At 47.0% G+C, this 25783-nt stretch overlaps 1 long non-coding RNA gene across 1 annotated transcript in view; it reads right to left on the bottom strand.

The window, feature by feature from the left end:
* The window catches only part of LOC122442977, a 64267-nt gene extending 43986 nt beyond the window's left edge, over positions 1-20281 (bottom strand). Inside the window, exon 1 of the long non-coding RNA XR_006269861.1 lies at positions 20145-20281. This is a non-coding gene — a long non-coding RNA (uncharacterized LOC122442977). The remainder of the gene's footprint in view (positions 1-20144) is intronic.
* Positions 20282-25783: the final 5502 nt, after the last annotated feature.

Below are 25783 nucleotides of genomic sequence, written 5' to 3'. Positions count from 1 at the left end.
TTCCAGGATGTCTGGCTCTAGGTAAGTGATCACACCATCGTGATTATCTGGGTCGTGAAGATCTTTTTTGTACAGTTCTTCTGTGTATTCTTGCCACCTCTTCTTAATCTCTTCTGCTTCTGTTAGGTCCCTACCATTTCTGTCCTTTATTGAGCCCATCTTTGCATGAAATGTTCCCTTGATATCTCTGATTTTCTTGAAGAGATCTCTAGTCTTTCCCATTTTATTGTTTTCCTCTATTTCTTTGCATTGATCACTGAGGAAGGTTTTCTTATCTCTCCTTGCTATTCTTTGGAACTCTGCATTCAAATGGGTATATATATTTTTTTCTCCTGTGCGTTTGGCTTCTCTTCTTTTCACAGGTATTTGTAAGGCCTCCTCAGAAAGCCATTTTGCTTTTTTGAATTTCTTTTTCTTGGGGATGGTCTTGTTCCCTGTCTCCTATACAGTGTCACAAACCTCTGTCCATAGTTCATCAGGCACTCTGTCTATCAGATCTAGTCCTTTAAATCTATTTCTCACTTCCACTGTATAATCATAAGGGATTTGACTTAGGTCATACTTGAATGGTCTAGTGGTTATCCCTACTTTCTTCAATTTCAGTCTGAATTTGGCAATAAGGAGTTCATGATCCGAGCCACAGTCAGCTCCTGGTCTTGTTTTTGCTGGCTTTATAGAGCTTCTCCATCTTTGGCTGCAAAGAATATAATCAGTCTGAAATCAGTGTTGACCATCTGGTGATGTCCACGTGCAGAGTCTTTTCTTGTGCTGTTGGAAGAGGGTGTTTGCTATGACCAGTGAGCACAGAGTGCCTTATTTCTGATCTCCACCCTGAACTCCTTCCGGGGGTGTTGAAGTTCAGCAGCTTGCAGTGGTCATGATGTAATCTTTGCAGAGGCAGCTGGCAAGTGCCAACTTCCAGTCAGCAGGGTCCCTTCATAGCCACATAGTTGACCACGCTTTGGGGGCATTTCATGGCCATTTTGTCCCGCGGTGCTGGGAAGGCTCATTCCCAGGTCTAGGGAAGAGGTCATTGATAGGCCACTCAGTGTGGTTTATTGGACCTGACCTTTCCTGTAGCAAAAGTCTCTGGACCATACCTGTCTTACCAGCCTTTTGGTCCAGGAAAATGTTCCCTCTTATTGCTTCTTCCCATATCTAGAGTTACATTATTACAATCACTGATGTCATATAGAACTGCATATCAGCGTTTTATCACAGGCTCAGTCACACATTTAGTAATGTAAGAAGCAATCTTCTGAAAGAAGCGACATAGCAAATAATATAACCAGCAGTTATTAGTAAGGTCACAAGCAAGAATTTAAGTCAAGGACTTTCATTAGGTATAGTCCGGTATACCCCCAGGTCATCTGACTTAGTTAAATGATTATAGTCAGGTATTAATCTCCTGGTTGTACCTCATAGAACATCTGACCTTGATCCAAAGATTGGTTATTGAGATAAGCTTTAGAAACAAACTTATAGTGTCCTTTTTAATAACTTATTAATTAAATCTTTTAGCAATATAACATAACAACAAGGAACTGCCTCAGAAGTGAGTCTTAGTAAACAAAGACCTTAATTAACAAAACTAGAACTTAATATCAGAGAAAGCAATAGCAACCCACTCCAGCACTCTTGCCTGGAAAATCCCATGGATGGAGGAGCCTGGTAGGCTGAAGTCCATGAGGTCATGAAGAGTCGGACACGACTGAGCGACTTTACTTTCACTTTTCACTTTCATGCATTGGGGAAGGAAATGGCAAACCACTCCAGTGTTCTTGCCTGGAGAATCCCAGGGACGGTGGAGCCTGGTGGGCTGCCGTCTATGGGGTCACACAGAGTCGGACACGACTGAAGCAACTTAGCAGTAGTAGCAGCAGAAGTTAATATTAAGTGAAATATAATTTTTTGTCATTGTGAGGGAATTAATCTTGTATCCAGGGAAGGCTTTAATCCATCAAATAAAAATGAGGTTTGTCAAGGAGCCGGGAAAATCCAAGCAGCCATCTTGGATTTCCCATAGCCCTGGCTTTTTTATTTGCAGCTATTGTTCACCCCTTTTTAATTCCTCAATTTAGGAGTAGACTGTTGCCATGTTTTAAGGACATCAGGATAGCACAAGGGCTTATTTTTTGTAGAAGCAAAATGAGCTTTGTCTACATGTACCATAATCTTAAATAATGCTTCTTTACCAAAGTAACAAAATATTTTAAAAACAAATATAAATCACTTATAAGGCAAAGAAATTAATAATCTGTTATGGAAAGCTGCATTCTGCATTTGTTCTCTTAACATAGAGACAGACTAAATCCCAGTCTGGTACCAGTTTACCAGATAACAAACAAAATTGGTTTATCAGTTAATCTTAGAAAAATCTTTTCCATAAATTTTGAAGTAGCAGTATTCTTGCAAAGTCATCAGAGTGAAACCATAGAAGGCATGTTTAAAATTTGATTAAATTGTGATTGACAAAGGAACCTGGACATCACTGTGACTTTTAACACTTTAACATGATAACTAGGATTGTAACTGACATTTTACCAGGACATATCAGATTTTCATGAATTCACATAATTTCTAGGATAATCTATATTAGTAACATCAACCATACAATATAACCTGAGAAGATTCATCACTCCTCCAACAATACTTCCCATGTAATTTAACATGTCAAATGAACTCAGGTAGTCTGATATCTCTCTTTGGGATGTTTCAGGGGCCCTCTGAAGCATCCCAAAGTTAGCTAGAAGTCAAATGATTTAGGAAGTATTTTCAATAAATATCAAAAGGGTTTATAACAGTCAGATAGGATCATATAAGTCACTGTGAAACAACAGTTACTCACTAAGCCAAAGTTAACAAAAGATTTCAAAGGTAAACATAGAACAGATCACTTCAGAGGTAAAGAAACTTAAAATCCATTATCAAACGCAGTTCAACATCTCAAGAAAACCTGTATTTATGCACAAAACTCTTCCCTTGAGGTCCACTTTCCCTAAAACATTCGTATCACTTTTTGTACCCATTCCTTTGTTCTCCCATCCTGAAACAGCCGCCTGTAAGTCAGACCTACTTCTTTTTCCCTTCATAAAATGTAATTTCATTCCTTATACCTTCTTTACTGAAAACACACATCCTACTTTCTTTAAGCAACTAAGAATTGACCTTTACATTAGCATTCTGTAGATTGATGAACATAAATACCACTGATAGTTTCTAAAAAAAAAATTCTAGAGAGCATCTCAGCATGGCATCGAACATTATTCGTTAATAGTCCAAAATCACTAGTTTCTCTGTAAGAGGAAGTTAGTGTTCAGTAATGAATGTTTCAGAATCTTATTTTATTTGGAAATGATCTAGCTATTCAATAAACTTCCATCACTTAGTTTAGCACAACCCTAGAAATTCAGGTTACCAAAATCTAGAGAGACTGTTTAGACAGACATTTTTAAAGTATAATTATTTGTAATAGAGTTTATCCAAAAGCTCATATCTCATTTACCTTTTTTTTTGTTTGTTTTTTGGAGTTTCTTCACTCCAGGTACTTTCCTTGCTGACAAACTTGTAACGATATAACAATATAACAATATTTCAGTTAAATTCAGTTCAGTCACTCAGTCAGGTCTGACTCTTTGTGACCCTGTGGACTGCAGCATGCCAGACTTCCCTGTCCATCACCAACTCCTGGAGTTTACTCAAACTCATGTCCATTGAGTCGGTGATGCCATCCAACCATCTCATCTGCTGTCATCCCCTTCTCCTCCTGCCTTCAATCTTTCCCAGCATCAGGGTCTTTTCCAGTGAGTCAACTCTTCGCATGAGGTGGCCAAAGTATTGAAGTTTCAGCTTCAGCATCAGTCCTTCCAATGAACACCCAGGACTGATCTCCTTTAGGATGGACTGGTTGGATCTCCTTGCAGTCCAAGGGACTCTCAAGAGTCTTCTCCAACACCATGGTTCAAAAACATCAATTCTTTGGCACTCAGCTTTCTTTACAGTGCAACTCTCACATCCATACATGACTACTGAAAAACCATAGCTTTGACTAGACAGACCTTTGTTGGCAAAGTAATGTCTCTGCTTTTTAATATGCTGGAGAAGGGAATGGCAAACCACTTCAGTATTCTTGCCTTGAGAACCCCATTAATATATAATAATATTTAACTAATTAATATTATTATAAATAATAATAAGGACTGAACGTGAGGAAATTCTGAGTCCTTTTCCTGCTTTTGGCAAAAGCTAGTGTGCTGTTCAGAGGATTTTTTTTTTTTTTTTTGTCCCTAGTTTGAACTGGGGCCAGGCCTTTTGCAGGGTCAAATTTTTCCAGTTCCTAAGAATGCAGCCAAGGGGTGAGCCTGAGAGAGGCTCCCGAGATGTATCAGAACCCATCCTTAGCCTATATGCCGTAGAATGGGGTACTGAGAGTCACCGACTGGCAGAAAGGAATTCCATTTGTCTCAGTGACATCTCCCTGCAACTGAGGCACAAAATCTCCACCATCTCAACAGTCACACCGGACAGTGAGGTGACCCCCGAGAACCGTGCAGCTAAGGCACCATCTTACCTGGGCAGAGAAAGACAGAGATTCCTGGGAGCAACCGGGTGACTCACTGTTTGGTGATTCCCTGAAACAAGGAAGGCACTCTTGGGATGGCTCAGAGGCAACACCTAGGCTCATGTATATCAATCTGGAGCAAAAGGGAAAGAAGTGAAAGTGACAGGGAAGAAGGCTGAGGAATCCGCCTTAAAATCCTATTGGGGAGGCGGTGGCCAGGGGACAATGGTCTCTGTTTTGCTTTAACCACTATGTGCCTGGGTTTCCCAGGTGGCTCAGATGGAAGAGTGTCTGCCTACAACGCAGGAGACCTGACTGGGTTAAATCCTTGGGTTGGAAAGATCCCCTGGAGAAGGAAATGGCAACCCACTCCAGTACTCCTGCCTGGAAAATTCCATGGGCGGAGGAGCCTGGTAGGCTACAGTCCATGGGGTTGCAAAGAGTCGGACACAACTGAGCGCCTTCACTTTCACTTTCTTTCACTAAGTGCCTGACACATGCACAGAAGCTGTCTTGCTGGGGGCGGATGCCCTTGTGGCCTGATCCATTCCGTGTCCCCCTCATCCTCACAAGGGAGTCTTCAGTGGCAGGTGCCCTGATGGCTTTTAAGTGCCTGACCCGTGCCCACACAGTATTGGTTGGCCTAGTCCTTGGGTGGAGAGAAGACAAAGGAGAGACCCCACCAGGCGGCAGCTACTGGGGCTCAGTGAGCAGTGGGGCCTTTGAAACACAGCAGAGGGTGACCCTGGCCAGAGCTCCTCAGTTGCTTCCACAGCACTTGCCTGTTCGCAGAGGGTCCCTATGAAAAAGGAGAGGCGAGGAAGTGGGGGAAGAGACCCCAAGTTCCCCGTAGGGGCCACCAAAAATGTCGTGATCTGGGAGTGGGTTGGAAAAGAATTTCCAGACATGAGACAGAATGAGAGGGAAATAAAGTTTGTTAGAATGGGAGATGCTGTTAGAACAGCGGGCCAGCTCAAGGGAGAACTGACGTTGATCAGGGCTCCTTAGTACACTTTTATACCCAGGGTACAAGGAATGGGATAGGGGTCTTGCGGATCATTTGCTGATTGGATGAGGCATGTGTACTGGATGGGGAAGAGTAAGGCAAATACCTTCTCTCCATGGGGTAGGAGGGGAGACACGTTATACTGCTCAGGAGGACCTGAATCCATTAATAGTTACAACATGGGGGAGGGAAGGACGAGAAGGGTCTGGTTTTTCCATTCCTGTATTCCAAGACCCTCCTTGGTTTTATCTGCTCTTTAGCCCTTGCGTCACCACAAAAAGGATCAAATACCACTCTCAAACTGGATTCATTCCAGGGTTGCAGGGATGGTTCAACATATGCAAAACGAAAACAAAAACACAGTGTGGTAACTACACTAACAAAAAGAAAGACTGACACCTAATTTCATTTCAATAGATGCAGAACAGAATAGCTTTTGATAAAATTAACCATCCATCTAGGCTAAAACCTCTCAACAAAGTGGGTATAGAGGGAACACGTCTCAACATAAATAAAAAGTTACTAAAGCAAACCCACAGCCAACATAATAATCAATGATGAAAAGCTAAAAGCCTTTCTGCTAAATTCAGGAACAAGACAAGAATGCCTACTCTCACCAGCTCTATTCAACAGAGTATTAGAAGCCCTGTGGATAATAGAGCAAATCAGATACAGTAAGAAACAAACGGTATCCAGCTGGAAGCAGAGGTGCAAATGTCCAGATGACACTGTATCAAGAATCCTAATGTTAGGGGAAGCACACTGACTGAAACCGTCCACCCTGGCCAGGCACCATAGTAACCATTTGCATGAGTTGTTTTACGACAGGAGGGCCTGCTAAGGAACAGGGAACTAATAAGCCACCACCAATCAGAAGAGTTCGGGAAAGGTCAAAAGGAGACACCACATGTCCGACCACTTCCCAGAATCCTCTCAGGCATCCATCTTGGCTGAACAAGGCGTGCACCACCAGGAAGGACCCTGAGTCAGAATGATTGGCTAAGGACAACCCAGAAACTAATCCCATCACCATAAAACCCCGAGACTGCGAGCCATGTGACAGAGCTGTTCTCCTGGGTTCCCTGACCCTCCTGCTCTCCATCCAGGCACCCTTTCCCAATAAAATCTCATGCTTTGTCAGCATATGTGTCTCATTCATTTCCAAGTGTTAGACAAGAGCCCAATTTCAGGCCCTGGAAGGGGTCCCCCTTCCTGCAACACTAAAGTCTCCACCTAAAAACTATGAGAACTAATGAATTCAGCAAGCTTGTTAATATTCAGAAATAGGTTGCATTCCTATATACTAATAATGAAATATCAGAATGAGAAAGTTAAAAAGAAAACCACCACCACCAATCCCGTTTAAAGTCACATTAAGGAAAAAAACCCTATGAATAAACTTAACTAAGGCACTGAAAAGACTATATTCTAAGAACAATATAAAGCATTGTTAAAAGATATAGAAGACGATTAAAAGAAATGGAAAGATACCCCACACTCTTGGATTGGAAGAATATTAAAATGGCCTAATACCTAAATCAATCTATACATTTAAGTCAATCCCTATCAAACTATGAGAATATTATCCACAGAACTAGAAATAATCCAAAACTGACAGAGAGCTATAAAACACTCCAATTCCCAAAGCAATCTTAAAAAAGAGAGCAAAGCTGGAAGTATGATACTCCCAGACTTCTGTCTATACTATGAAACTGGGTAATCAAACCAGTGTTTTACTGGTAGGAAAATAGACATACAGCAATGCCACAGAGTATAGAGCCCAAGAATAAACCGACATACTTACAGTCAATTAATCTACAAAGGAAGCAAGACTATACAATGGAGAAAAGACCATCTCTTCAACAAGTGGTTCTGGGAAAGCTGGAAGGCCACTTATAAAAGATTATTTTACTATGTGAAGTAACAGAACATTCTAAACTCAAATTATTAAAATTATTTTAAAATCTAAATGTAAGACATAAAAACATAGAACTCATATAAAGAACATAGGAACCTCTGACATAAATGGTGGCACCATTTCTTGATTCAGTCGCTTAATGCAAAAGAAATTAAACAAGACAAATTAAAAAATGAGACTAAATTACACATAAAAGCTTTTGCGCAAAAGCCATCAACAACAACAAAAAATGCTGAATGGAAAGTACTATTTGCAAATGGCATGATCAGCAAGAGGTTAATATCTAAAATGTACCAACAGTTTTGGTACAACTGCATACCAAAAAAAAAAAAAAAATCCAGTCAAAAAAATGAGCAGAAAACTCCAATAGACTTTTTTTCCAAAGAAGACACACAGATGGCAAAGAGGCACATGCAGAGAGGCTCAGCATTGGTAATTAACGGAGAAATGCAAATCAAAACTACAATGAGGTATTATCCCAAATCAGTCAGAATGGCCACCATCAAAAAGCATACAAATAATAAATGTTAGGGAAGATGCAGAGAATAGGGAATTCTTGTACTCTTTTCATGAGAATGTAAAATGGTGTAGCCACTATGTAAACCAGCATGGAGGTTCCTTAAAAAGCCAAAAATGCAACTACCACATGATCCAGCACTTCTACTCCTGGGCTCATTTGGGAAAACAAACAAACAAACAAAAAAAAACAAAAAACACATACAAACACTAATCTGAAAACATATGTGCACCATGATATCATCCATAGCTGCACTATTTACAATATAGCCAAGATGTGGAGGGCACCTAAGTGTCCATTAACAGAAGAATGGATAAAGAAGATATGGTACATACACACAGTGGGAAAAAAGACTAAAATAAAATGAAATAATGCCATCTGCAGCAACATGTATGGATCTAGAGAATATTACGCTTAGAGAAACAAGTCAGAGAAAGACAAATACTATATGGTATCACTAACCCAAAGAACATCAAGGAGAGAGAAGAAAGCCTTCCTAAGTGATCAATGCAAAGAAACAGAGGAAAACAATAGAAGATCTCTTCAGAAAATTAGAGATACCAAGGGAATATTTCATGCAAAGATGGGCACAATAAAGGATAGAAATGGTATAGGCCTAACAGAAGCAGAAGATATTAAGAGGAGGTGGCAAGAATACACAGAAGAAATATACAAAAAAGATCTTCATGAACCAGATAACCATGATGGTGTGATCACTCACCTAGAGCCAGACATCCTGGAATGTGAAGTCACGTGGGCCTTAGGAAGCATCACTATGAACAAAGTTAGTGGAGGTGACGGAATTCTAGTTGAGCTATTTCAAATCCTAAAAGATGATGCTGTGAAAGTGCTGCCCCCAACATGCCAGCAAATTTGGAAAACTCAGCAGTGGCCACAGGACCGGAAAAGGTCAGTTTTCATTCCAATCCCAAACAAAGGCAATGCCAAAGAATGTTCAAACTACTACACAACTGCATGCGTCTCACATGTTAGCAAAGTAATGCTCAACATTTTCCAAGCCAGGCTTCAACAGTACATAAACCAAGAACTTTCAGATGTTCAAGCTGGTTTTAGAAAAGGCAGTGGAACCAGAGATCAAATTACCAACATCTGCTGGATCATAGGAAAAGCAAGAAAATTCCAGAAAAGCATCTACTTCTGCTTCAGAGTACATCATGCGAAATGCCAGGCTGGAGGAAGCACAAGCTAGAATCAAGATTGCCGGGAGAAGTATCAATAACCTCACATATGCAGATGACACCACCCTTATGGCAGAAAGCAAAGAAGATCTAAAGAGCCTTTTGATGAAAGTGAAAGAGGAGAGTAGAAAAGCTGGCTTAAAACTCAACATTCAAAAAACGAAGATCATGGCAGATAGGGAAACAATGGAAACAGTGGCAGATTTTATTTTTGGGGGCTCCAAAATCACTGCAGATGGTGACTGCAACCATGAAAATTAAAAGACACTTGCTCCTTGGAAGAAAAGCTATGACCAATCTACACAGCATATTAAAAAGCAGAGACATTACTTCGCCAACAAAGGTCGGTCTAGTCAAAGCTATGGTTTTTCAGTGGTCATGTATGGATGTGAGAGTTGGACTATAAAGAAAGCTGAGTGCCAAAGAATTGATGTTTTTGAACAGTGGTGCTGGAGAAGACTCTTGAGAGTCCCTTGGACTGCAAGATCGAACCAGTCCATCCTAAAGGAGATCAGTCCTGAATATTCATTGGAAGAACTGATGCTGAAGCTGAAACTTCAATACTTTGGCCACCTGATGTGAAGAACTGACTCACTGGAAAAGACCCTGATGCTGGAAAAGACTGAAGGCAGGAGGAGAAGGGGACGATAGTGGATGAGATGTTTGGATGGCATCACCGACTCGATGGGCATGAGTTTGAGCAAGTTCTGGGAGGTGGTGTTGGACAGGGAGGCCTATGGCATCGCAAAGAGTCAGATAGGACTGAGAGGTTGAACTGAACTGAACCCAGAGTGGGTAGCCCCCATATGGGAGAATAGTTACAACTGCAGAGGTTCTCCCCAAGGAGCAAGAGTTCTGGGTCCCCTATCAGGCTCCTGAGAATGGGGTCTTGTAACAAGAATATAAGACCCTAGACAATTTGGTTCTGAAGTCCAGTGGGGCTTACCTCCAGGAGGCTGGCTGTCCTGGGCTCATAGCCACTGGCAGCAGACATCTGGGATCTCACAGTACCACAAGGACACATGCCGGCCAGCACCCCTGTGGGATCCTCCCTCTAGCAGGTCAGCCTCAGGACTCAGCCCTGCCCCTATCCAACAGCCTGTGGGCACCATGACAGGTATCCTCAGGCTCCACAACCAACTGGGCAGGGACCAGCCCCACCCACCAGACAGGCTGCTTTAAGCTCCCCCCTCCCCCCAAGCCCACAGATGACCTTGGACATGGCCCTGCCCACCACAGGCCCCAGGACCTGGCCTCATCCACATGCAGTGCACAGTCCCTAGCCCATAGACACCCAGAGCCCTGCAGCCAGAGACCCCAGACCAAGCCCTGCTCTAGCCTTGAAGCCATCCTAACCTAGCAGTGGGCAGACACCAGCCCCAGGACAACTACGGCCAGCTGAGACAGGACCCTGCCCACTCACCAGCAGGCCAACAGAAGCTCCGGGATGCCTGTACTTCACCCATCAGCAGTCTGACACCTGCCACCGAACTGAGGCCCTCAGCCGGACCCCAGGACGGGCTCTTCCTGCCAGTGGGTCTGCACTCGCTCCAGGACCTGGTGGGTGGGGAACAGCCCCGGGGTTACCTGGACCCCCACTCGCCTCACCTGTGAGCCAACACTAGCCTGCAGCCCTGGGGGCCCCTGTAATTCTGCAGCCACCCTCTCAGGACCGCCCCCTCCAGCCAGAATCCAGAAGCCTCTGTGCAAGGCAGGGCCTGGCAACCAAACGGGTGGGCAGGCCAGCCACGCCTCCCAGCCCACCCAGAGCATTCACCCAGAGCCTGTGAATGCCCTGCACAGGGCCTGTGCAGCCCTCAGGGGGAACCACAGAGCTCACAAGAGGGGAGTGTGCTTCTGTTCGGTGTCTCCTACAGGGGCCACTCGTCCAGGTTCGGGAAACTGAACCAAACATCACAGACACAAAGTGCAGCAATTCAGGCAACGGGAGGAGACAGAAGAACATGTTGCAAATTAAGAAATCAGTTCTTCTTCTTAGAAGTAACCTGAAGACAGGGAATCTACCTGAGGATGACGATCATAAAGCTGACTGAAGAACTAAGGAGAAGAATGCATCAACTGAGTAAGAAGACAGAAGTTTTAAACAGCTAGAAAATATTAAAAACCCACCAAAGGTGAAGTTAATGTAACTGAAATCAATACAGTAGAAGACATCAACAGATTGAAGCAGAGGAATGATCAGTGAACAATTGGTTTTGGAAAGCAGTTCTCATAAGACAGGAAATGGTATGTCAAAATGTAACAGGTTTACTATATTTTAACAGTCATTACACGTGAAAAGGGAGATGAGCATGGACACAGCGCAGCAAATCTCAGCTCCACACTCTCCTCTGTGAAGTCAGGGGCCACGGGTCTGAGAGCAGACACGTGCAGACGCTGCCCCGCCATCCTTGGGTCCCGTCGTCCACCCCCAATGCTTGTCAGGAAGTACAAGACCCAGGTAAGAGGGGTTCCTTCCTGCTGTGGATTCTGACGTGGGGGCAAGGTCAGGCTCATCTCCCACTCTGGGGGCGACAGCCAGGAGCAGGGTGGGGTCACTGACAGGAAGTTGGTGAGAGGAAAGAGCAGGGGTGGGGGTGTCTGTCGAGCTCCTGTAACAGCAGGACCACGAGCTGAGTCCTCAGGGTCTGGAGGACAGATGTTCAGGATCAGTACCCTGCAGACTCGATGTCTGGTGAGGCCCCTTCCCAGTTCACACACCGTGCCACCTCCTGTGTCTGCAAGTGGCCGAAGGGCTGGGGGCACTTGGCTCCCCTTCATGGGGGGCTCCACCCTCATGACCTCGTCACCCCACAATGGCCAACACCACCACCCTGGGTGTTTGGATTCGACTTCAGTTTTGGGGAGATACACACTCAGACTGTAGCAGAAAGACCCCACTAAACCCCATACAGGATTTGTGCTGAGGGCAGGCAGGGAGGGGATTAGCCCTCATCATCGGGAGGAGGGGCACAAGCAGTCTGGTCAGATGTTGAGCCTGGGGGGCTCTGGCTGATCTGACTCAATGGGAATCTTGCTAAAATTGGACAATAAAGAGACAGACCCTGAAGCCTGAGGAATCAGGACCTCGCCAGGAGCCACTCAGAGGAGCCTGACTGGAGTCTGGTCCGTGAGAGGTTGTGACGCTCCTCTGCGCCAGCCCGCTTGTCACCGTCACACTGGCCCAGACTGTCCCTTCTCCACGGTGCAGGGGGCCCCACAGTATCCCTGGACTCCCCAGAGCTGCTTGCAGAACTCCACAGGCTCCCCCGAGGTGAGTGACAGGCAGGCCTGGGAGAGGACTGGGGTTCACTTCTGTCACCGGGACTTGATCCCACAACATGAGTCATGTGAGCTGGCTGGAGTCCAGTGCAGATAAAGCTCGCTGACACCGCACTTCGGTCTGTTATGTGGACAGACTGACGTCTGAACAGTACACACACGGTAATACCTCACTGCTAAAAAAATGCTAAGCAGCACCTGGGTTTTCCGAGTCAGAACAGTAAGATCACGGGTTACAAATCAAATAATGAAAGCCTGAAACACCCCAAGAGTAACTAAAATATGACAGAGTGAGCAAATGCAGGCTTGCCATGGACCTGCGATCAGTAAGAAACAGCATCTGCAGAGCACAGAGCAGAGGGCGCCTGCGTCCATGGGAAGCCCCCTGTGTGGGCAGCAGCTGCCCGGGAGAGATGTCTGCTCACTGACCCAGGGTCCCCTGAGGAGCACCCACCCTCAGTGCAGGGCCACCCCTCAGCCCCTGGCCCCTCAACAGCGGTCGGGGGACTCGGCCCTTATCCTTCAAGTTCAGATCCCACTGTCTCTGGACAGCTGAGTCTGGAAAAGCACTCCTGATGTCTGTCCACACCCCCTGGATCCTGGTCACACAGAATTCCTGCTGCCCTGGGCCTCCCTGACCTTCCGCCCCAACTCAGGAAGCGCTCCAGCCAGGAGGGATGGCTCCAAGTTCCGAACTGGAAGATTGACCACTTCTGATAACGAGTTACGTGGTCTTCAGGACTGACTGGCAAGGCCAGGTCTCTGAGGATGCTGAGCCCAGCTGCACTGGGTTGCCCATAAGTGGCTGTCTGGGGGTGGAGCATGCAGGCCCCTCCTAGACAATATGTTACAAGTGAACTACTATCCCTGTTAGTGGACCAGGTCTGTTCTGTCTGATGCACAGCCAGCCAAGACGCTAAGATGGTGGCCAGCAAAGGGGCTTCCTGCTGAGGCAGCCATGCGAGGAGACTGGAGAACACATCTCAGGTCTGCCTCCCAGGAGGCACAGGGCCGAGGAACTGACAGGGTGGTGACCAGGGCCACATGGGCACTGGGATTAAAAAGGTGCCTAACCGTCCTTGTGCACAGGCATGCCTGGGCTCCAGGCCGATGCGTGTTCACAAGGTCACCAGTGCATATGCAAATGCAGGTGAGGGGTTGGTGGTCCTATCCCATCTCAACCAGCTCAGCCCACACTGAGGACAACTCAGATAAACAGCTTACTGATTAGGCTCTGAACTGCTTGGAGGACATGCAAGCCCGTGCAGCCTTGATTAGGGACAGCGGGTAGAATGGGTATAGCCCACAGGCTCTGGGTTCAGTACCCCCACCATCTTGTGATCATGCCTGAGTCTGGGGGAGAGGGGTGAGGACAGCTCTGGCTACTTCCCTCTGTAAGGGGAGTAGACCCAACAAGGGCTCGAAGAGTCAAACTGCTCAGCACCTGTCTGAGCGTATTTTCGTAGTTCTGGTCTTACGTTAACACTGACCCCGACAACACACACCTCCTGCGCACTAACTGTCAAGGCAGCCGCAGACCCAAGGCTGGGAACTGAAACTGCAAAGACGCACCCTCAAGGGGCACCCAGAGTGCCAGCCATGGCTAACATTCAGGATGTTTAGGGGTTTTATCCAGGGAAAGGAAAGGACAGGTGATCAGACCAGTTGATAGGTTACATCTGAAGTCAGTGAAGTTAGCTGTGGTCAGAAAGTTGACCAGCACATTCAAGGGGTCACCACGATCTGGTACAGAAACAGGTTTTATAAGACAGAGCCATTGCCAGAGCGATTACCCTCTTTACCAAAGTAGCAGAAATCCTCATCATTCTCTATTTATACCAAAGCAGAAGTCCTTCCAAGCCCAGGAGGTTAGAAACAAAGGACTCCCAAAAGAACACATCCTCCTTAAAACCTAGCAAGTCATTGCATTGCCTTCTGAAGGGTCTGACTTGAACAAAGCCACCACTGCAGCGCACCCACTCACCTTGGTTTCTTTCTCACAGCTTTTTTTTTTTTTTTTCCCTCTCGGCAGTTTCTGAAAAGCAACCTGAGATCTGTCAGGGCTGTTCTGCTCTGGAAGCAGCCAGTGTCAGGGGCAGGGCTGGAAGCAGGGTTTGGGCAACGTTGGTCGAGGTTCTCCTGCAACGTGGCTTCCATTTCCCATTCCAGTTCTCCTGGGGGCCTGTCCAGCAGGGATGGAGCCTGTCTTCTAGATATTCATTTTCCAGATTCCAGCCTAGAGGTCCCCTGTCTCCTTTAAAAGCGTCCCTAGAAGGGTTTTCTGTGAGTCCAAAGGTCCAGATGTGGCAGAGTCCGGTCACTCCTAGGACCCCCCAGTGTCTTCTGGTGGCAACTGCAATCCTGGTTAGAGCTCCACCTCCACCCTCCAGCTCCAGTCAGTGGGCAACTCTCTGTCCTTGTGTTCAAAACCCCAAATATTTAATAGAGGGCTGAGAGTCTGCCTTCTTCCTAGATACCTTACATCCTCGTTCAGTCAAGAAGTCTGAAGTCAAACCTGTACCCTGGTCTCAGGTGTCCTCTGTCTCACTGGTGATCAGAGCATCGTCCGCGTCCTGAAGCAGAGTCTCCCTGTTTAGTTCAAGGTCCCCCAAGTCTGGCCAGGGCTTCTCCAAGTTATTGTGAACGTGAAAGTCCCCGAGGAAGTGCTGTCCAGCAGTACTATGGTCTAACTCCTTTATCTCCATCTTCCCACTCAAAAGCCGACTTGGGATCCAAAACTCGAGGGTGTGCAGAAAAGGCCTCCTTCAAGTCCAAAACAGTCACCCAACAAGAGTCCCTGGGCAAAGTCTTGAGCAGAGGACTGGTTGGAGTCAGCAATGCACTCCTACAACCTACTAAGTGCTCTTCAGTCAGGTACAAACACTCAGCTGTTCACAGCCAATCACAAAGTGACCAGCAGGAGCCTACTGGGTCATACTGGAGGAAGGCTGTTAAAAGTCCACCCCCAGCCTTGCTTCCTCCTTTTCACAGATACTGCATAAAGTCTGGATGCCTGCCCCTGGCAGATTATGGCCGTATAGCTGTGGCCATCTCCCCTCTTCCCAGCACCCCCATCCACCCACCCCACAGACTCACCCTCTGGGGTTTCTCTCCCAGAACCGCTGCGCTAGAGCCTGCAACTCGCAGGACTACTCTGGGGGTGCAGACGCTGGGTCTGCCCAGTGTCCAGGTGCGGAGGGTACCCTGGCACTTAGTTCAGTCAGTCTCATCTCAGAGGGGAAGTGAGACCGTCAGGCACAGGCAGAAAGCCATCAACGGCTCTTCCCCTACTGGAGAAAAGCTTTTCTCTAGGGTCCTCTGACACCCCTTGCTACTAACAGCCTGAAAAGAGAGTTTAGAAAGCCGGGTACTTAAAATCAAGTTCCCTGACTCCCAAGTAGTGCTTTCCCAGGGCTCCATGTGGGAGGCAGCGATGACTCAGCAGCATCACCCTTGGTCACTGTCATCGTCAGTTACCTGATCATCGTCAGTTACCTGATCATCATCAGTTACCTGATCATCGTCAGTAACCTGGTCATTGTCAGTTACCTGATCATCATCAGTCACCTGATCATCGTCAGTCACCTGATCATTGTCAGTCACCTGATCATCGTCAGTAACCTGGTCATTGTCAGTTACCTGATCATCGTCAGTTACCTGATCATCGTCAGTTACCTGATCATCGTCAGTTACCTGGTCATCGTCAGTAACCTGGTCATCGTCAGTTACCTGGTCATCGTCAGTTACCTGGTCATCGTCAGTAACCTGATCATCGTCAGTTACCTGATCATCGTCAGTAACCTGGTCATCGTCAGTTACCTGATCATCGTCAGTTACCTGGTCATCATCAGTAACCTGGTCACCTGATCATCGTCAGTTACCTGATCATCGTCAGTAACCTGGTCATTGTCAGTTACCTGGTCATCGTCAGTTACCTGATCATTGTCAGTCACCTGATCATCGTCAGTCACCTGGTCATCGTCAGTCACCTGATCATCGTCAGTCACCTGATCATTGTCAGTTACCGGGTGTCAGGTAACTGACACGTCATGTCAGGTACCGGACATGCTGCCTGCTTGCCTTCTTTAAGAGTCTCAGCACAGAACACTATTCCAGGGTCCCTCCTGCTTGCAGCATGCACATTAGTGTGGTCCCACTATCGGGTGCCCTATTCGAGTGGTGGTTTGAGGCCTCCTACCTTTTACCGAGTCCCCTGTGGGGGCCTCAATTTAGTCCACTCTTCCCTGGGTTCAGGCAGCCACCAGCCCAACAGCCTGTTTCATTCTCCATGGTTTCCTTTTCTTCTGAAACTGGTCCTTGCGATTACAAACTTAAGGCCATTCCAACAAGTTGACACACAGGCATCCTTAAAGCCCCTCCCATCTTTCGCAGCTTCTTCAGTTTGTCAGAGTGGTTCTGGCCAATGTGCATCATAGGGACCATTTAACAATTCCCTGGTCCTCATGGTCTGTACTGCCAGTAGGCTTGACAGACCCTGCCCAGAATTCTGAAGGCTCCTCATTCAGTCTGTCTTACCGTCTATACTTCATTAAGGCGTCTTTGTTTTGCTCCCTCCTCACAGCCCTGCAAGAGGCAATCTCAAGAACATTCACGGTTCAGATTATTCCCAGCATTCAGATCCCAGCATTCAGATCCCACCACTGGCATCTGCTGTTCACACAGCTACGCTTGAGCTGGGTCACCAGGGGTTTCTGTAAGAAATCCATCTGCCTCCTGCTGAGCTTTATCCTGCCCTATTCTACGTTCTTCTGAAGTGAGAAGGCTGTTTCATACACTTTGAACATCCGCCCAGGTCAGGTTGCAGGTTACAAGAGGAAAAAAAAGATTGAAAAAAATGTTTTCTATTCCCTTGGGGTCATCTCTGTAAGTTGGCATACTGTTCTTCCAAATAAATTCAAGGTTGCAGAAGAGTAGACTCAGATTCATCCCCTCACACCTCACATTCACACCCCCAAGAGGAACTTGCTTTAACAGATGATGCTCCACCTGAGTGTGGGTAACTTTCTGGCCCAATTGGGTGCCCAGGTGGGTTCAACTGACAGCAAGTCATTCTCTTTTTCACTAGGACCAAGCATTTTGCTTGGTTTCTATCCTTCCCTGTGGGACTTTACATCTTCTTGGCACAGGCTTATTCTGATATAACACAGGAGACTGTAAAAAAGCATTTCACCTTCCTGTTTACAACATACATCTGGTTGAAAAGTTGTATTGTAACTGAAGAATTCACTTCCAGGCTGTTGGAGTCTAAAGGATGGTGTGTGTTGGAGTCTAAAGGAGTGTGTGCCTGTGTGTGGAGTCTAAAGGATGGTGTGTGTGTTGGAGTCTAAAGGAGTGTGTGTGTGTGTGTGTGTGTGTGTGTGTGTAAGGGAATCACAAGGGGGAACCTTGCAAAGCTTTGCTTCCAGTGCTCATAGCAATGAAATGGAAGGGTCCTTGCTGTGGTCACCAAGAAGCTCAGACCCCAATACCAAATCTTGTTTTTCTTAGAGAAGCTTACTTACTATAACACAAAACAGGAAACACCACAGATGTCATTCATCAGGCAGATCAACTGTAATACATCCATACAATGATACAGTACTTGGCAATGAAAACAAAAAGACTACTGAAGCCCTCAATCCGTATGAATCTTCAAAGAATTATTCTGAGTGAAAAAAGCCAAAGGTTACATACCGTATGATTGCCTTTAAACAGCATCTGTGAAATGGGGAAATGACAGAAATGGAGATAAGGATGAATGAGGTAGCATGAGGGACAGAAGGAAAGCAAGTGTAACTATTAAAAGGCAGGCAAGGAACAAGGTCTTTGTGGGCACTGAAATGTTCTGTATGTGACTGTACGGTGGCGCTAGTGGTAAGGAACCTGCCTGCCAGTGCAGGAGACATGAGAGACACAGGTGTGATCCCTGTGTCAGGAAGATCCGCTGGAGAAGGGCGTGGCAACCCACTCCAGTATTCTTGTCTGGAGAACCCCACAGACAGACGAGCCTGGTGGGCCGCAGTCCATGGGGTCACAAAGAATCAGACACAACTAAAGCGACAGCGTGTGACTATATCAGGGTCAATATGCTAGCTACTATGCTTAACTGCAGTTTTTCATGGGTGTTATTACGAGGGAAATTGGGTAAAAGGCATACAGGATCTCTGTATTACTTCAACTGTTCAATTTCAACAGTTATCCACAAATACAAAGATTTACAAAAGAAGTTCACCACATCAGCCCTTTCATCCACACACTTCTGTACTCTAGACAACCTCACACAGGCTAAAGTGTATTTTCTTAATTTGTATAATTTTCCTAGAGTTGATGGCTTAAAGTGTTTGGTGCCGCTGGATCTCCGAAGGAGATGATTTAACTCCAGAACCAAAGTCGGGTCTCAGTCACTCAGAGCTTTGTGCAGATTTTTATTTAAAGTGAAAGCGACAGAAAGTTTCTGACACAGACATCAGAAGGGGGTAGGAGAGTATCTGCCCCCACTAGTTAGGCAGGGCACTATATACTTTTCAACTGGATGCTGAGAATAGATAAGAAGAATACCTCAAGGTTGTAAGTTTCACCAGACCCTTTCCCAAGGCATACATCCTGAGATAACTTTGGCACAGCATTTTATCTTGCCAAGATATACTGTTGTGTAATCATGGGTACAAGTCTTGAGAAACAGGTTCCCAGGCAAGATTTGTTACAATTATAATTATTAATATGGAGCCTAAGAAAACCATTTCCATGAGTAAGACATTAGGCTGTGTGATCACTAGCTCCTAAAGAGGCCAGTTCTGGGACAGGAGGCATTGTGTGTAGAGCTTAAGGAAAGCAGGAGCCAGAATGTTCACCTCCTCCTTAAAGGGCCCTGGACTGCCTGCCTAAGCTTTACGTCTTTCAGAGTGGAGTGGCATATTCAGTTTATTGCCATTTTGGATAACTGTTTCTTGCACAGAACCAAAATCTGGGGCCATTCTTTTATCACCAATAACCCAGCAGCCAATTCTCAGCAGTTAACACAGTCAGACACAGACGTGAACACAGGAGGCCAAACGCCAGTGCCAGGGCCTCTCAGTCGTGTCCAGCTCTTTGCGACCCCATGGACTGTAGCCCGCCAGGCTCTTCTGTCCATGGGGGTTCTCCAGGCAAGGATACTGGGGTGGGTTCCCGGTTTCTTCTCCAGGGGATCTTCACGACCCAGGGGTGGAACCTGTGTCTCTTGTCTCTCCTGCATTGGCAGATGCTTTTTTTTCTTTTTTTAAATGAGCCACCCAGGAAGCCCCGCAGCTGCCGGACTTTCCCTAGTTGTCTCCAAACCCCTCCAGCCTGCCTCCAGCCCGGCCCTGGTCAGGACCACCCGGCAACCTGGCACTGGAGCGTCTCTTTAACGAGGCTACACACCCAGAGACGTCCTCCTACCCGAACCCCCAAACCGCTTTTCTGCCACAAAACGAGATGGAGCACAGGAGGCCAGGGTGCCTGGTGGGGACCTGGGCGGCGGCCCGAGCGGATGGACCCGAGGCTCAGGCTGGGCCTCTCGGTCCCAGTCCCCTGTACCGCCTCCTTTCCAGCCTGCCTCCAAATCCATCACCAAATTAATCACCGAGTTAGTTCTGTTCAGCGCAAAACAAACAGGCGAAGCACGGAAACGGGTTACTCACAGCTGAACGACGAGAGAGGACGACAAGCTTCCAAATCACCTCAGTCTCTCAGTTGTGTCCGACTCTTTGCAACCCCATGGACTGTAGCGCACCAGGCTCCTCAGTCCCTGGGATTTTCCAGGCAAGAATATTGGAGAGGGTTGCCATTTCCTTCCCCAGGGCCAAAACACCTCAGCGAAGCCCAAAGACTGGCTGGAAAGAGGAGGCAGACTGCTGACTTGCGCTGCGTGGACGTGGGAATGCAGGCCACGGGGGCGTGGGTGTGAGAACGCAGGGCGGGGGTGTGTGTACACGAGAGAACCAAGGGCGTGAGGGTGTGACCCAGCGGATGGAGGGCGTGGGGGGCGTGGACATCGTGCGTGGGGGGCATGGACGAGGGGACCAAGGGCGTGGGGGGTGTGGCCCAGGGACGCAGGGCGTGGGGGGCGTGAACGTGCGGACACCAGGCGTTGGGGGCGTGGACATTGGGCGAGCGGGGCGTGCATGACAGAACCAAGGGCGTGGGGGTGTGGCCCGGGGGATGGAGGACGTGGGGGGCATGGATGAGGGGACCAAGGGCGTGGGGGGCTTGGACGTGGGGGACATAGGGCTTGGAGGGCGTGAACGTGGGGACACTGGGCGTTGGGGGCGTGGACGAGGGGTCTGAGGGCGTGGGGGGCATGGACATTGGGCGTGGGGGGCGTAGATGAGGGAACCAAGGGCGTGGGGATGTGGCCCGGGGGATGGAGGGCGTGGGGGGCGTGGACGAAGGGACGCAGGTCGTTTGGGGCGTGTACCTGGGGAATCAGGGCGTGGGGTACATGGACGAGGGAAAGCAGGGCGTCGGGTCGTGTTATGTGGGGACACAGGGCGTGAGGGGCGTGGACGAGGGGACACAGGGTGTGGGGTCGTGTATGTGGGGACACAGGGCGTGGGGGGCGTGGACAAGCGGATGCGGGGCGTGGAGGGCTTGGACACCGGGCATTTGAGGCGTGTGGGGAATGTACATGGGAACGACGGGTGTAGTGGCGGGGACGTGAGGTGTGGGTAACCTGGGGGTGTGGGGAACCTGGGAGAGTAGGCAGCTGGAGGGGGACCGGAATCCCGACTGGAAAAAGGTGTCTAGCTGTCCTTGTGCGCTGCCACAACTAGGCTCCAGGCCTCCAAACATCACAAGGTCTCCAGGTCTGTGCAGACCCAGCTGAGGGTCCTATCCAGGCTCAACCGTCTCACCCCAAACTAGGCCTCTGAGCCCCCAAGGAGGTGTTAGACATGGCTGTGATCAAGGGACTAGAGCCACCAGGAGATGTTGCATTGTGAGGTTGAGACCCAGCCTCACTGTTAACAGGCTCCGGGAGGGACCAGACTGTCTCCTGCCTGCCTTCTTTAGCAACTTGGCGCAAGGCCTCTGAGGAGTTCTGAATGACCTAAGATAGCTGGACTTAATCTCTTATTTTAAAGTGACAGCATTTTCGAGGATCAGAATCTCAGGGACAAAAGTGGCCTTAAAAATCATACAAGCAAAGTTTAAAATGCTATTTAGAGTGTCACATAAGTAAGCAACCTGACTCATAGGAGTTCAGAGGAAGAAGAAACTGCCAGACTGAGGGGGCTACAAAGGAGATAAGACATAAGTCCCCACGTTAGATGGGAGTAGAGGGCACAGGTCTGGCCTGAACGGATGTGCTGGTTGTTGACTACACAGGGACTTGTGGCAGCTGAAATCCAAGAGCTCAGCTCACAAGCCCTGTACTTCCACTTTGTGGCCTGCAAGAAGGACAGGGATGAACCTTGTATAGGGAAGAGACTCCGTTAGTGTGGGTTTAGGGAGAAGGGCTGGGCCACGTTCTAGAATCAGGCTTCATGGAGGGAGAAGGGAGCAGACTGGGGAAGTGGACTGACAGGAGGCCAGTTTCAGCAGAAGTGAAATAGGAATCCAGAATCCCTCAGAACCTCCTGGGTTGCAAATCATAGTGCTACAAGCAATAAATATGTGATACAAGTAATCAATAGTAGTACAAATAAAGGAAAGAAATGTTTCAGAAATTTTAGAAAGTGGTACCATACTCCCATTGCAAATCAGTGTGTTCATTTTATTCACCTTCTTCAACACAGTGGTCTTGTTTAAGTTTTATTTGGGGAGGAAATAGAAAAACAACAATCTAGTGAGCACACACCGAGTCATAGCTTTTCCACAAATGCTTTCAAATCTTGGCTGGAGTTGACCCATAAGGGACCAGGAGCTAGAAAGAACGGGGCTCTTTGTTTTTGAGACTAGCTTCTTTGTTGTCTGCTTGTTGAATAATTCAGATTAAGTTTGGGGACAATGAAGTGAAATCAAAAAAGGTAAAAAGTGATAAAAGCTAGTTAAAGGTTTGATTTTGGATGTAGGAGGAAAGCTGAATTTATTTGTACTGAGGGCTTGCCAGTAAGACTGACACCTTATGGGGGAGAATCTGAGGGCCTGAGAGTGGCTCCCGGCACAGAACTTCACATCCGGAGCCTTAGATGTCGTTAATACCTGTGACAGTATGGCTCTGGTTGTTGCATTCTACCCAGGCAAGCTCGCAAAACCCAGCAAAGCTACAATACCATGCATTTGGAACTATAATACAAAACACACTGTTTCTATACACACAAGTAAACCAAAGTGAAAAAAATTGAAAATAGTATAACTAAACATGAAATTATTTATATTTTATATTAAGTATTGCTGCCCCCCACAAGTAAGTTTAATTAAAGAAGATAGAGGAAGAGCCTTGAGACTCTGAAAAAACCCGAAGGAATGATGGACTTCAACATTCATAGTGTTTCTTGATCACATTAAAACTCACTTCAGATTCTGCCTCCTCTTTACTTTCATAGCCAACTCCCTTGGGGAAAAAAAAAAAAAGAACTCCCTTAAGGGACAATTTGCATACTATCAAGGAATGGGCTCATTTTAAATGTGTAGTGAGATAAGTTTAGAAAAACACAGACGCTCCTGTTACTGGCAGCCCAGCCAATATCTCCATCAGCCAAATGACCTCAGGGCTCCTCCCAGGCGTCACGTCCCATTTTAGGCTTCACTGAAGATTATTTTTGCCTGTTCAAGAACTTCACATACATGGGAATAGAGAGTCTAGGTATCTTGTTTCTTTCAGATTTATCAACATTGTTCTTTTTAAAATGCTGAGGAGCAGAGGAAAGCATGGCAACCCACTCTAGTATTCTTGCCTGGGAAATCCTATGGACAGAGGAGCCTGGCAGGCTACAGTCAATGGGGTCACAAAGAGTCTGACACGACTGAGCGACTGTACAGCAGCAACTGCATTCCACTGCGTGGATGTAACAGGTTTGTTTCTCTAGTTACCTGCTGTTGGGGTGTCTCTCCACAGGCACTGTTTCGAATAAAGCTGCCAAGGACACTTGTTGTACAAGTCTTGTAGATGCAAGTTATCATGTACTAGGGATAAATACCTCGTGGATTTGCTGGATCAGATCGTACTTACATGCTTAATTTATGAGACTGCAGATGGTGTTCCTGATGAATTGTTCTGTCTGCACTCCCAAAATCAACAGGAGAATTCCAGTCACCGCCCCCAGCCCACTTCGGCCCCAGACTTGCCAGCACTTGGTGTTGTCGGAATTCTCCACCTTACCATCCTCATGAGCAAACATCTCCTTTTAAATAAAGACTAGGGTCATTTTTTTTTGGAGGATTACAATCAGGATGAAGAGAGGGACACTGCAGTTAAGGGCTAGGTCCCATAGATGCCCAACTCCACACACCAACCCACACCTCTCCCGCTTCGGACTAACCTGGGCTCCCTTCCCTGGGTTCAGCAATTTGCTCACGGTGAAGAGGAAAAGTTAAAATTTTACATAACCTCCTTCTCCTTCTGCCTCTGTAACTCGGCTTGCCCCTTGCAAAGTCTAGATCATGTAGGTCACGTAGTCTCAGAAAGTGGGGACTTGCAATACTAGGAACTGGAGTTTATATCACTCACCCTTGTCCTGCTCTTTGCAATCACCCAGCCCCTGCAAATCATGCCTGTCCAGGCCAGGCATCCCCCTCCCCGTCTTGACCACTGTTCCCTCAAGCGAAACCCCTTAGTTTAAGTCAGCCTATTAACAGCTAGTGCTGCCCACTACAGTCTGTCTACAGAAACTCTGTAACCCCTTTGTTTGGGGCTCAGAGCTTGGAGTGTTAACTCCTCTGGGCCCACCGGCACCTGCGTAATGAACCTGATTCTCCAAATCTGCGAGTGAGTGCTTGTTTTCTCAAGTAGCGGTTTCTGTGACTATGGAACTCAGGGAACTTAGGTTTGCTGGTTTGTTATCTAATACAGAGAAGGATGAGGTTAAAGGATACAGACCAGCAGTCAGATGATGAGGCACAGAGGCGAGGGCTGGGAGTGTTCGGGAGCTTCCACCCTGTGGATCTGGGGCTGTGCCCACACTCCTGGAAGCTCTCTGAACCTCACAGTTTTGTGGGTTTCAATGGAGGCTTCATCACATAGGCACAGCCACGATCCACCATGAACTCAGTCTCCAGCCTCTTTCCTCCCCCAGGGAGGCAGGTGGGGCTGGAAGTTTCAAGCCTTTAATCCCGGCTTAGTAATTTTGGGCCGCCCCCCCCCAACCCCCCAGTCCTGAAGACTACCTCGTTAGAACAAATGAGCTCCCAGCACCAATGAAACCCCACGGGATTGAGGGGTTCTGGGGCGGGCCCTGGAGCAGACACACTTCTGTCCTCTGGGTCACAGCTGTGTGACCATGGCCAGGCGGGAGAGGGGCAGCAGGCAGGAGACTGGGAACTGGAAGCCCGCTCATCTCAGCTGGAGTTCTGCAGACACAGACAAGAACTGGTGCAGAATTCCCATGAAGGGTCTTAGAAGCTGAGGTGGACCCGCAAAGACTTTTCTGAGTTTATAAATGAAACCAAAGCAAAAACACTATTTTTTTTTTTAATTAACCCTTGCATTTTAATTCCTAGTTTACTTATTTTGTATGACTCAGGTTAACTATTAGTATCCTCAGCACCTTTAGTTAATATTTCCTTAGGGGTGATCTGTATGCCTTGTCTTTCCCACTATATAATTAAATAAGAGCAGTAATCACCTTATATAAAGCCTATTTAAATATACCAATTTTTATACTTTAAATTCCACCAGATTCTATACCTTTAATTTTTGTTTCATAAGGATCTTAGGAGAGAGTTTAGAAGGCTTTTGTTGTTGGTGCAGTTGTTCATTGTCTATTTCACCTACTTTTATGTAAAAGGATATCCTATCCCCAGAGTCAGGAAAAGCTGAGGAAGTCACGCCCTTTGGCCTAACTGTCCCAAGATAGTTGGTCAGATATCTCAATGTAAAGTTTTCTAGACTCTTAACTAGATGAAACTGGGGCAAATAGAACAGATTAATTTAGCTGTTAATGTTAGAGACCAGTAGGAGGTCACTCATGGCTTGTTAAATTTGTTGTTACTGTGCAGTTGATCAGTCAGGAATGACTCTTTGCAACCCCATGGACTGCAGCCTGCCAGACTTCAGTGTACTTCACTATCTCCCAGAGTTTGCTCAAACTCATATCTATTGAATGGGTGATGCCATCCAACCATCTCATCCTCTCTTGTCTTCTTCTCCTCCCACCTTCAATTTTCCCCAGCATCAGGGTCT

This window comes from Cervus canadensis, chromosome 6 (assembly GCF_019320065.1).
Source record: "Cervus canadensis isolate Bull #8, Minnesota chromosome 6, ASM1932006v1, whole genome shotgun sequence".
NCBI classification, from domain to species: domain Eukaryota; kingdom Metazoa; phylum Chordata; class Mammalia; order Artiodactyla; family Cervidae; genus Cervus; species Cervus canadensis.
Note: the sequence above shows the minus strand (reverse complement) of the source record. Positions and strands in the feature narration are given on the sequence as shown.